Below are 10,002 nucleotides of genomic sequence, written 5' to 3'. Positions count from 1 at the left end.
CCGCCCCCCCCGCCCCCCCCCCCCCCCCCCGCCGTCCCGGGGCGACAAGGTCACTCCCTGCGCTCGCACGCGCCGCGACTCACCGCGGGGCCCGCCAGGGCCAGGAGCGCCCTCAGTTCCTCTCGGAAGTGGGGCCAGGGCGGCCAGGGCGGGCAGCGCGGCCCGCGGCGCTCGGGGGCGGCCTCCAGGCTGCGGGGCCGGGCCCCGGGCTCCTCGGGCGTCTCCATGTGGCCGGCCGCGCGGGGAGTGCGGCGGCGGCGGCGGGAGGCGCAGGGCCGACGGCTCCTCTCCTCGCGGTCCCGCCCCGGCCCGCCCTCCCCGCGGCCGCCCCGCCAGGTGGGCGCGCCGCCAGCCGCCCGGAGCGGCGACCCTTGCACCTCCGCGCGGACGCCCAGACCCGCGGCCACGCTGGGACACGCTCCGGGACACCCCGGCGCTGCGGGCCGGAGTTCTCCAGCCTCGGACGCCGGGCTGTCCCGGGCTCGGCGCCGGGGGAGGAGGGGCTGAGACTCGGTGTCGCAGGCGGTGGTCGCCCCGCTGGCGCCGCCGGGGCCCAGGCTCCGCGCCCGCCGCCCCGACCCCCGGCCTCCGAGGCCTCGAGGACCGCCTGCAGCGCAGCCCGTAGCACGTGTTTGGAGACTGAGTTGGGTCCTCCCCGTCTCCCACCCGCTGTTGCATTAGAGAATGTGAATCTACCAGGAGGTTTGGACACGTCGGGAGCGTTTCGCTTGCAGAGAGAACTGCAGCTTTTCAGTGTCCCTGGAGGTGAGGTTACTGAGGAAACACTGCCGCTCCGTCGCGCGTCCTCCCGCTCCCGCACCACCGAGGGGAGGGGGCCCCGGACCAGTCGGGCGGACCGTCACTTCGTTTTCTGGCAGAGCCTCCAAGCACTTTTTGGTGCGTTTTCAATGTGGATAAATTTATCGTGAAATATACGGGGCATTTATTTATGAATTTTAGGAAAGACCTGAGTTAGTGGACAGCACACGCTGTCCTTGGAGAGCACCCCTCTTTTCCCATCACTATGCCAGGCTTTAAACCAGCCCGACCTATAGGGTGTCCCCCCAAAAGTATACACCCTTTGAATGGTTCTAAAGTCAGCGCTTATCATACAGTTCATTTTCAAAATTTAAAAGAACCTACAGAAATGAACAATTTTTTTGTCAATGTCTGATTTCAAGCTGATGGCCGTCCTGGCCCAGGCACTGCTGATAATGCAAAGCAATGGAGTCCCAAACATCAAGAATCATTTAGTTTGATATTTGTGTACCTTCACCAGCTGTTGCTGGTTTTGTGCTGTTGTATTGCAAATCAGCGAGCTAGACAAGACGCCTTAATGAGCCAATTAGTTAGGAGTCATCTTTATTGCACGCAGGTTCAGAGCAGATTGCAGCTGTCAAATTCTGAACAAACACAGGAAGGAGTTTCCTTTTTATATCCTTCTAGTTCTTTGTGTAAGTTATGTTTGTAGACTGCTTATAACCTTGAGTACATATCATATCTAGCAAACACCTGTCATATCTATATAGACAACTTGTAACCTTGAGTACATATCATATGTATACAGACACCTGTAACCTTGAGTACATATCTATACAGACACCTGGCATCAGTATCAGCGTATCAGTCCCTTATGTTAGATGGCTAGCTTGCAAGGTCAGACAATTAAGTTTATCTTTTCTATTATTCAAGCTAAAAGACAAAGTTATATTTTACAGAATAAGAGACCATCTAAAAATGACAGAGTTGACCTACAGAATAAGAGACTGTCTAAGAATAACAGAGTAGTTCAAACAGCCATTTTCCAAAGGAGGGATTACTATGCTTCAGTGCCATAAACTTATCATTTCTGTATGCCCATAAAAAGTCTACTGGATAAATTTTCCTCGTTCAAAGCTTAGTCCAGTTTCAGCCATTACTGGGGGATACCCTAAAAATGCATACACACTTTGAATAATTACAAAGACAGTGTTTGTACTTCAACTGTATTCCCAAACTCCCAGTAGCTTTTCAGTATGAATTTCCCTTGTTCAAAGCTTAGTCTGGCTGAAAAGAAAGCAACATCAATAGAGCTACCAGCTGTGAAAGTGTGTACATGTGTTTGGGACACTCTCTACTTAATATTTTAACATTTTAATAGTGATTCTAAAAAAATTTGAGAGTATAAACAGGCAAGGATACGAAAAAAACACACACACAGAGTAATGGGGAAAGAAGTAACTTTATTAATCAATAAATAGTTTTTAAAACAATATGCAGTTAGCGCAAGACTATACAGCTAGACAAGGGAACAATAGCATCCAAGAAATTGACCTCGCCCACAGGTGACCGCATCCATTATGTTCTAATGTCACCTCTGAGAAGGCCATTGAAATTGATTAAGAAAAGGGCTATTTTACAAGTGTGATGGGTGCAGGGGTTCTTGGGGCCTCCCCAGAGGGAAATGGAGGTAGTTGACACAAAAGCAGCACCAGACAGGAGGTTTGCTACAACGCTCCTGCACACAGGGAGTCGGCCCCAGGAAGAGGGAAAACGCTGCTCCCTGAGCAAAGGCTGGAACAGTTTGGAAGCAGTTGAGACCGGAAAGGTGACGTCTATGTGTGTAGCGGTTGAGATGGACGTGCGTGCAGTGGAACGACCTGCCTTTTCATGTGTCACGTGTCGCATTAGAATGTTCACTCTCCACCCGGATGACAAGGGCTCAACCTGTCTCAGAAGCTGAAAAAAGCCTGCGTGCTCTGGAAAGTGCTGGGATTTTGACTGACATTACATGGAATCCATGATCTATTCAGAAAGAATGTACCTAATTAGATACTGAGTCTTCTAGTTTAATCACACCCCGAATCCGGTCAGTTTATGGGATTCCCCTAAATGCTGCTGCTTAGTAATGTGATTTCTGAGAACTGCCTCCATGGGTGATCATCAGTACGGCAGGGGAGCCGGGGATAACTTTTCCTCCACCCGCTGCGTTCTTGGCTGAGCCTCCCTGTAATAAAAGACAGATCAACAAGAGAGAAACAAATAAAAGTAACTCATCAAAATGGCTGAAGCCATTACCTTAAATACCATCTTCAGTTGAAGACAAAAAAGATATTGGGTGTTGAGGGAGTCAGGTATGAGAGGTGACCAGGAAAAAAGCAGATTTAAGTCTTGGCCTGCATTGATAAGGGTTTTGGTAACCTAAAAATAAAAGTGAGGGGCAACAAGCATTTATTGAGATCAATAAGAATAGCAACATGGGGAGCACTGATTCAGGCACAAGTCCACATAGTGTTCTGATTGGGAGGCAAAGGCGAGGGGTGCTTATGAGAAAGGAAAGGGGACAATTACACTGATACAGAAGAAAGGCATTTCTATTGGTCCAGGTAACATGCATAGTGATGCTAATTCTAATAAATGCTTTTACCTTTCAGTCCAGTAGTCATAATAACTGCTTTCCTGTTATCTTTACAAACAGGTTTTTGAGAGACAATATTGCTTTATGCCCCATCAAAATATTATTTTGCCTTTTTAACAGTCCAGAGATTGACGATTGTTATTGGTGAGACAATACATTCTTGTCTTCTTAAAGGAAAGCTTTCAATCAAGAGACAAGTGCAGCAAAGCAAGCGAGAATGTATTGGCCGCAGCAAGCGCACCCTCAGGACAGGGAGACAGCAAGGGGCTTAGCGTAGGAGGCAGAGGGAAGGGCCTTGAGACAGGATCAGAGGGTGAGCCTGGGACAAGCTGCCGCTGCCCATTGCTCCTCTGGTTGCAATGGGGACCCTTAGAGTTTAGGTGTTTTGTTTGTTCATTTTGCTTTTTCGATTCCACATGTAAGTGAAATCATATGATATTTGTCTTTCTCTGTCTGACTTATGTTACTTAGCATAATACCTTCTATACACATCTATGTTGTTGCAAATGGCAAGATTCTATTTTTTAAAATATATTTTTATTGACGTCAGAGAGGAAGGGAGAGGGAGAGATAGAAACATCAATGATGAGAGAGAATCATTGATTGGTTGCCTCCTGCATGCCCCCCTACTGGGGGTCGATCCCGCAACACAGGCACGTGCTCTTAACCAGAATCGAACCCCGGACCCTCTGCAGGCCAACATTATATCCACTGAGCCAAACGGACTAGGGCCGTGGTCGGCCAACTGCGGCTCACGAGCCACATGTGGCTTTTTGGCCCCTTGAGTGTGGCTCTTCCTAAGCCTTAGGAGTACCCTCATTAAGTTAATAACAATGTACCTACCTATATAGTTTAAGTTTAAAAAATTTGGCTCTCAAAAGAAATTTCAATCGTTGTACTGTTGATATATTTGGCTCTGTTGACTGATGAGTTTGCCAACCACAGGACTAGGGCAATGTCCAAACATGGAAACACAAGAACATTTAAGGTGTTGGTCCTCTGCCCAATTCTTTAATAGGATTTCTTTTATGTTAAGTTGTATGAGTTCCCTATATATTTTAGATATTAACCCCTTACCGATGTATCAACAAATAGCTTCTTCCACTCAGTAGGTTGTCTTTCATTTTTTTATAAGAAGAAAAGACTGTGATTTTATTTTCAAGTTTTTGAAAATGGTTTTCAGAAAAAAAATAAAATGACAAGAACACATTAAAAAAACTGAAATCTTTCACTGAATGATGAAGTCTTGGCAGAGAAAGGAACTGTGAAGTGTTTGACTTCACCTCTGGAATCACTTCTAAAATGTCACCCCCCCCTTGCCCTAGCCGGCTTGGCTCAGTGGATAGAGGCCTGTGCACTGATGGGTCCTGGGTTCAGTTCGTCAAGGGCACATGCGCAGAGTGTGGGTTCCATCCCCAGTGTGGGGCGTACAGGAGGCAGCCAATCAATGATTCTCTCTCATCATCGATGTTTCTATCTCTCCCTCTACCTTTCTCTCTGAAATCAATAAAAATATATCCTATATAATAAAACCCTAATATGCAAACTGACCAAACAGCAGAACAACCAGTTGCTATGACATGCACTGACACCAGGGGGCAGATGCTCAATGCAGGAGCTGTCCCCTGGTGGTCAGTGTGCTCCCACAGGGGGAGCACCACTCAACCAGAAGCTGGGCTCACGGCTGGCGAGCGCAGTCACGGTGGCGGGAGCTTCTCCCACCTCCACTGCAGGCGGGCGGTAAAGAATGAGGGGTCCTGGACTGCGAGAGGGATGTCCATCTGCCGGCTTAAGCCCAATCCCCCCCTAAGCTGGCAGGCGGACATTCCCTGAGGGGTCCCAGATGGTGAGAGGGCACAGTCCGGGCTGAGGGACCGCCCCCCCCTCCAGTGCACGAATTTCATGCACCAGGCCTCTAGTTAAAAAATAAAAGAAAAGTCCCTCCTGTAAGCATCCTCAAATCTTTCCCAAGTTTGATGTACTTCATCTCACAGAAGTAACAAATAATGTTTAACCATTTAAACAAAAGAGCCTACACACTGGGCGCACTGTGCGTGGCACTGGGGAGCGGGCGCTGAGCTGTGGGTGTGAAGTGCAACAGAACAGACCTCACCACCGGAAACTGCTGTTTCCAGGGCAGGTCAGGCCAGGAGCAGCCTTGAAACAGCCAACGAGACCAGGAAGAGGCCCGAAGCTGCAGACACAGTGCTGGATCTGGAAGGAGAAGCTGTGCCTCCGCAGCCTGAGGGACACTCCTGCAGTCTCGCCGGCTCTCGGCAGTGCTGCGCCGAGAGCCAGGCAGCAGCAGTGCATGCTTCATCAGATAGAATAGGTCTTCGATGGGCCATTTTCTCCCGCGCTTTTTTAATATTAGCAACGCTCACCCTTTAAAACGTGTGCTGGAAAAGAGGACTCAGCAAATACTGCTGGAGTGCAATATCTGATCATCACTGCGAGATGGGCATTGGTCCGAACCTTCCCCACAGCAGCGGGCACTGTGGGTCCTTGGGCAGCACCGGGGACCTGGGCGTGGAGAAGCTGCTAACCTTTCAAGGGTGTGTTCAGGGCTCATGACGTCAAGCTAGACGTTCCTCCCACTGTTCCATGCAGTGGCCACCTGCAGACGTCAAAGCAGGAGATGGTGTGGGCTTCGAAGCACCGTCTGACCTGGGGACCGGGAACCCATGGCTGTTAAACTGGTGAAGATGAAACAGGAAACCCTCCCTGCAGACGAATGAGTGGACAGGCTGAGCGCGCTGTTCCTCACAACCTAGCGACTAGCTCCCCAGCTGCCGGGTCAGAGTCCAACAGGGGCGGGTGCTCGGGGGAGTGTGTCATCTGACCTCACCCCTGAAGACGTGGACTGGGCGTTCAGCTGGGAACCGGAGATAAATAACTTTGCAACTGATAACAGTGAACATGCTGGTGCTGTCAGAGCTTGGACATGACGCTGGTGGAGAGGAAACCAGCCCCGCCAGGGGGTGTTTGCTCATGAAGGAGGCGCCGGGCCGGCGAAGAGAGATGCTTTCCCTCGTGAATTCAAGGGGGACGGAAAGCCTTACCGCCGGGAGGTGAGTGGACCTCAGGCACGGACAGACGGACAGACGGACAGACGGACAGACGGACAGACGGACGGACGTGGTAAAGGCGTTACAACAGGTGTCAGACTTGCCTCACGGCACAGTCATTTCTGAAGGCATCAGCCTTGAACGTTTTGAGGGAAATGTAACCAAAGTTATCCTAAAAGTTGCCAATAAAAACCAGGCGGCATTGAAGTTAACTTTGTGATTCCTAAAGAACTCTCCTTTCCCGACAAAGACAGAAAATCTTTGTATCTTCCGAAGGCAACCACGTTAGGTTTAATATTTCAACAGATTGACGTGACAAATTAGACCGCGCAACCAACGGAAGCTGCAGCAAACACACCTCGTCACCAGTGACGCCGAGAAATGGGTGCCTGCTGCCGGGGGAGGGGTTTGGGCTTCAAGTGCGGGCTGCGATGGCCACGTCCTTCTGCAGCGCGAGGGCTTGGGGTGCGAACCAGCTCCGCCGCAGGTGAGGGGGGTCCTGGGCTTGCCGACCTGCTCCCCGCCCCCCGGAGGCCGGCCATTGTTGTGGGGGTGCCCGTGCTGCAGGTGAGGGGGTCCTGGGCTTGCCGACCTGCTCCCCGCCCCCCGGAGGCAGGCTGTTGTTGTGGGGGTGCCCGTGCTGCAGGTGAGGGGGTCCTGGGCTTGCCGACCTGCTCCCCGCCCCCCGGAGGCCGGCCGTTGTTGTGGGGGTGCCCGTGCTGCAGGTGAGGGGGTCCTGGGCTTGCCGACCTGCTCCCCGCCCCCCGGAGGCCGGCCCTTGTTGAAGGCGGTGCGGGCGCCACATGTCTGACCAGCGGGGTCAGACCAAACCTGGGTTCAGCAATCTCAGTACCTGGGTTCTGGCTGGGAAAGAATTCAGGTCCATTCGCAAACTGAGAGAACATTTACTGGGTAGATCACAGAGGCAGAAGTAGAAGTAACTCCTAGAAGAAATGGGTTAGGAAACAAGTTTTAGAGGCAAAGAAAGGGCCCTTGGAGCTTGAGAATGAGGAAGCTAATGGTAATGTGCCCAGGGCAGGGCAATCTAGGCCTCAGTGGTATTTCAGCTCCAGGCTGGAATGTGCCAGGGAGGGGGAGAGGGAAGTGGGGAGGGGAAGGGGGAGAGGGAGGGGGAGAGGGAAGTGGCGAGGGGAAGGGGGAGAGGGAGGGGGAGAGGGAAGTGGGGAGGGGAAGGGGGAGGGGGAGGGGGAGAGGGAAGTGGGGAGGGGGAGGAGGAGGAGGAGGGGGAGGGGGAGGGGGAGGGGAAGGGAGGAGGGGGAGGGGGGAGAGGGAGGTGGGGAGGGGGAGGGGGAGAGGATGGGGAAGAGGGTGGTGAGAGGGGAAGGAAAGGGGAAAGGCACAGGCGCGCTCCCTGGAGGGAGAGGCACTGGGTCCTCCATCCTAAGGGTTTTAAGGGCAGAGATTTAAATATATATATATATTTCTTTATTGATTTCAGAGAGGAAGGGGGAAGGACAAAGAGATAGAAACATCAATGAGAGAAAATCACCGATCGGCTGCCTCCCGCACGCCCCCCACTGGGGACGCAGCCCCCAACCCAGGCATGTGCCCTTGCTTGGCTCAGTGGGTGGAGTGTCAGTCTGCGGACTGAAGGGTCCCAGGTTCAATTCCAGCCTAGGGCACATGCCAGGGCAGAGATTTCAGGGAGGTTCCAGGGAAGATCGCAGTAGAATATGCAGCGGTTTTCCAGGTGTGGGCTTTCAGGGTTGTGGTCTCCACTGACTGATTGGCACGGGGCGGAGAGCCATTATCCGATGTGGCTGGTCCTGAGGTCAGCGGTGGCTGGTTTTGCTGCTTTTCTGGGCCTGGAGCTGAACACAGCTGAGGCCTAGAAGTTATCTCTAGGCCAGAAGGGTCAGGAGTCCAAACCTCACGCCCAGCGATATGCTGGGGAGGAAAGGTCACCTGGGGGCGAGGTCCCTCCCTCCAGCTGATTGTCCTTTGCTAGGCACCTGGCTTCCACCCGGTGACCTGTTCCTGGCCCTCGTCCTTGCTCTGCTCTTGTCTAACTGCCCACCACACTGTTAGGATTAAAAAGCTTCCCAGGGGCCCGATTTCGTTCCACCCCCATGCAGATCTTCGTTTTCTGGGCCCTGTAGAAAAAGAAGCCACTTTTCCTAATCCTGAAACCACCAGCCCAAATAAAGGCAAGAAAAAGGCGGCCGGGATGGTATTGCTTGTGGGGATTGTGGGGTGAACTGACTGTTACTTTTCAAGCGGAGGATGTGGACGGATCTACTTCTCAAATAGGGGATGAGGTTGAATTTAGCGCCATGACAGGCCCGGGCAGCAGGCTGCAACCTGTGTGTGACTTTTAGGTCATCATTCTACCTCTAAGAGGCTCTTGGGCTACCTGGCAGCTCTGAAGGATAAGTGGGATTTACTGAAACAGCCAATCATGATAGGAAATCTTTCTCCATTACAGAGGGTCCTCTGGGGCGGGGGGGGGGGGGGGGGGGGGGGGGGGGCGGGGGGCGATCGCCTGGAACTGGGGGACATGGTCGAGCAACAAAGTCAGTGCAGAGCAAGTCAACAAACACTCGGTGAACTCACCCTGCCGTCTGCCCTGGTAAAGTCACCCGCCCTTGAGAAATGTTGGTCCAACCCAGGCTGAGAACCAAGGAAAGACTGAGCTCTCGGAGGAAGGGGTCTGAGAGGGGGCCTACCCTCTGGGCACAGTGGAATGGCTGGCGGAGGGGGTTGCCTGCAGAAAGGGGACAGTGTTGCCAGGCCGGTGTGGCTCAGTGGTAGAGCCTCAACCTATGAACCAGGAGGTCACAGTTTGATTTCTGGAGGTCAGGGCACATGCCCAGGTTGTGGGCGCCAACCCCAGTCGGGAGAGGGAGGGGTGCAGGAGGCAGCCGATCCATGATTCTCTCTTATCATTGTTTCTCTTTCTCCCTTTCTCTCTGAAATCAATAAAAATATATTTTAAAAAAGAAAGGGGAGAGTGGGGAGTGTGCAGGAGGCAGCTGATCGATGTTTCTCTCTCATCGATGTTTCTAACTCTCTATCCCTCTTCCTTCCTCTCTGTAAAAAAATCAATAAAATATATTTTAAAAAAGAAATGAAAAAATAAAGTAAGTGGGGCGGGCCTCTTATGTTCTCTGTTTTTAGAGAAATGGCAGCACCTCGAAGCAGCTTGGCAACTCGCAGAGCACAGCGCTGCTTCTAAAAGGGAAAGACGGGGCGCTTGCATCATGCAGATGTGAGCGGTGACTGTCATCTTCCTCCATAAAGAGTAGCAAGCTGTGTATGCATGCATATGAGCATAACCAATGGATATAAGACACTGGGGGGTAGGGGAAGCCGGGGTATTGTCAAGGGCGGGGGGAAAAAAAAAAAGGACACATATGTAATACCCTTTGTAATGCTTTAAGCAATAAAAAAAAAAAAAAAAAAAAGAAGATCAATAATAAAAAAAAAAAGAGTAGCAAGCTGCCTGGCCAGTGTGGCTCAGTGGGTAGAGCGTCAGCCCACAGACAGAAGGGTCCTGGGTTCGATTCTGGTCAAGGG

The 10,002-nt window shown here is 51.9% G+C and overlaps 1 pseudogene; it reads left to right on the top strand.

Moving 5' to 3' along the window:
• Positions 1-7,471: 7,471 nt before the first annotated feature.
• Positions 7,472-9,607, top strand: LOC139001296 (cold shock domain-containing protein E1 pseudogene; annotated as a pseudogene).
• Positions 9,608-10,002: the final 395 nt, after the last annotated feature.

Source organism: Myotis yumanensis, unplaced genomic scaffold (genome assembly GCF_028538775.1).
Source record: "Myotis yumanensis isolate MYYU_CA2020_CCGP unplaced genomic scaffold, mMyoYum1.0.hap1 SCAF_309, whole genome shotgun sequence".
NCBI lineage: Eukaryota > Metazoa > Chordata > Mammalia > Chiroptera > Vespertilionidae > Myotis > Myotis yumanensis.
The sequence above is the reverse complement of the archived record's forward strand: the minus strand, read 5'-3'. Positions and strand labels throughout refer to the sequence as shown.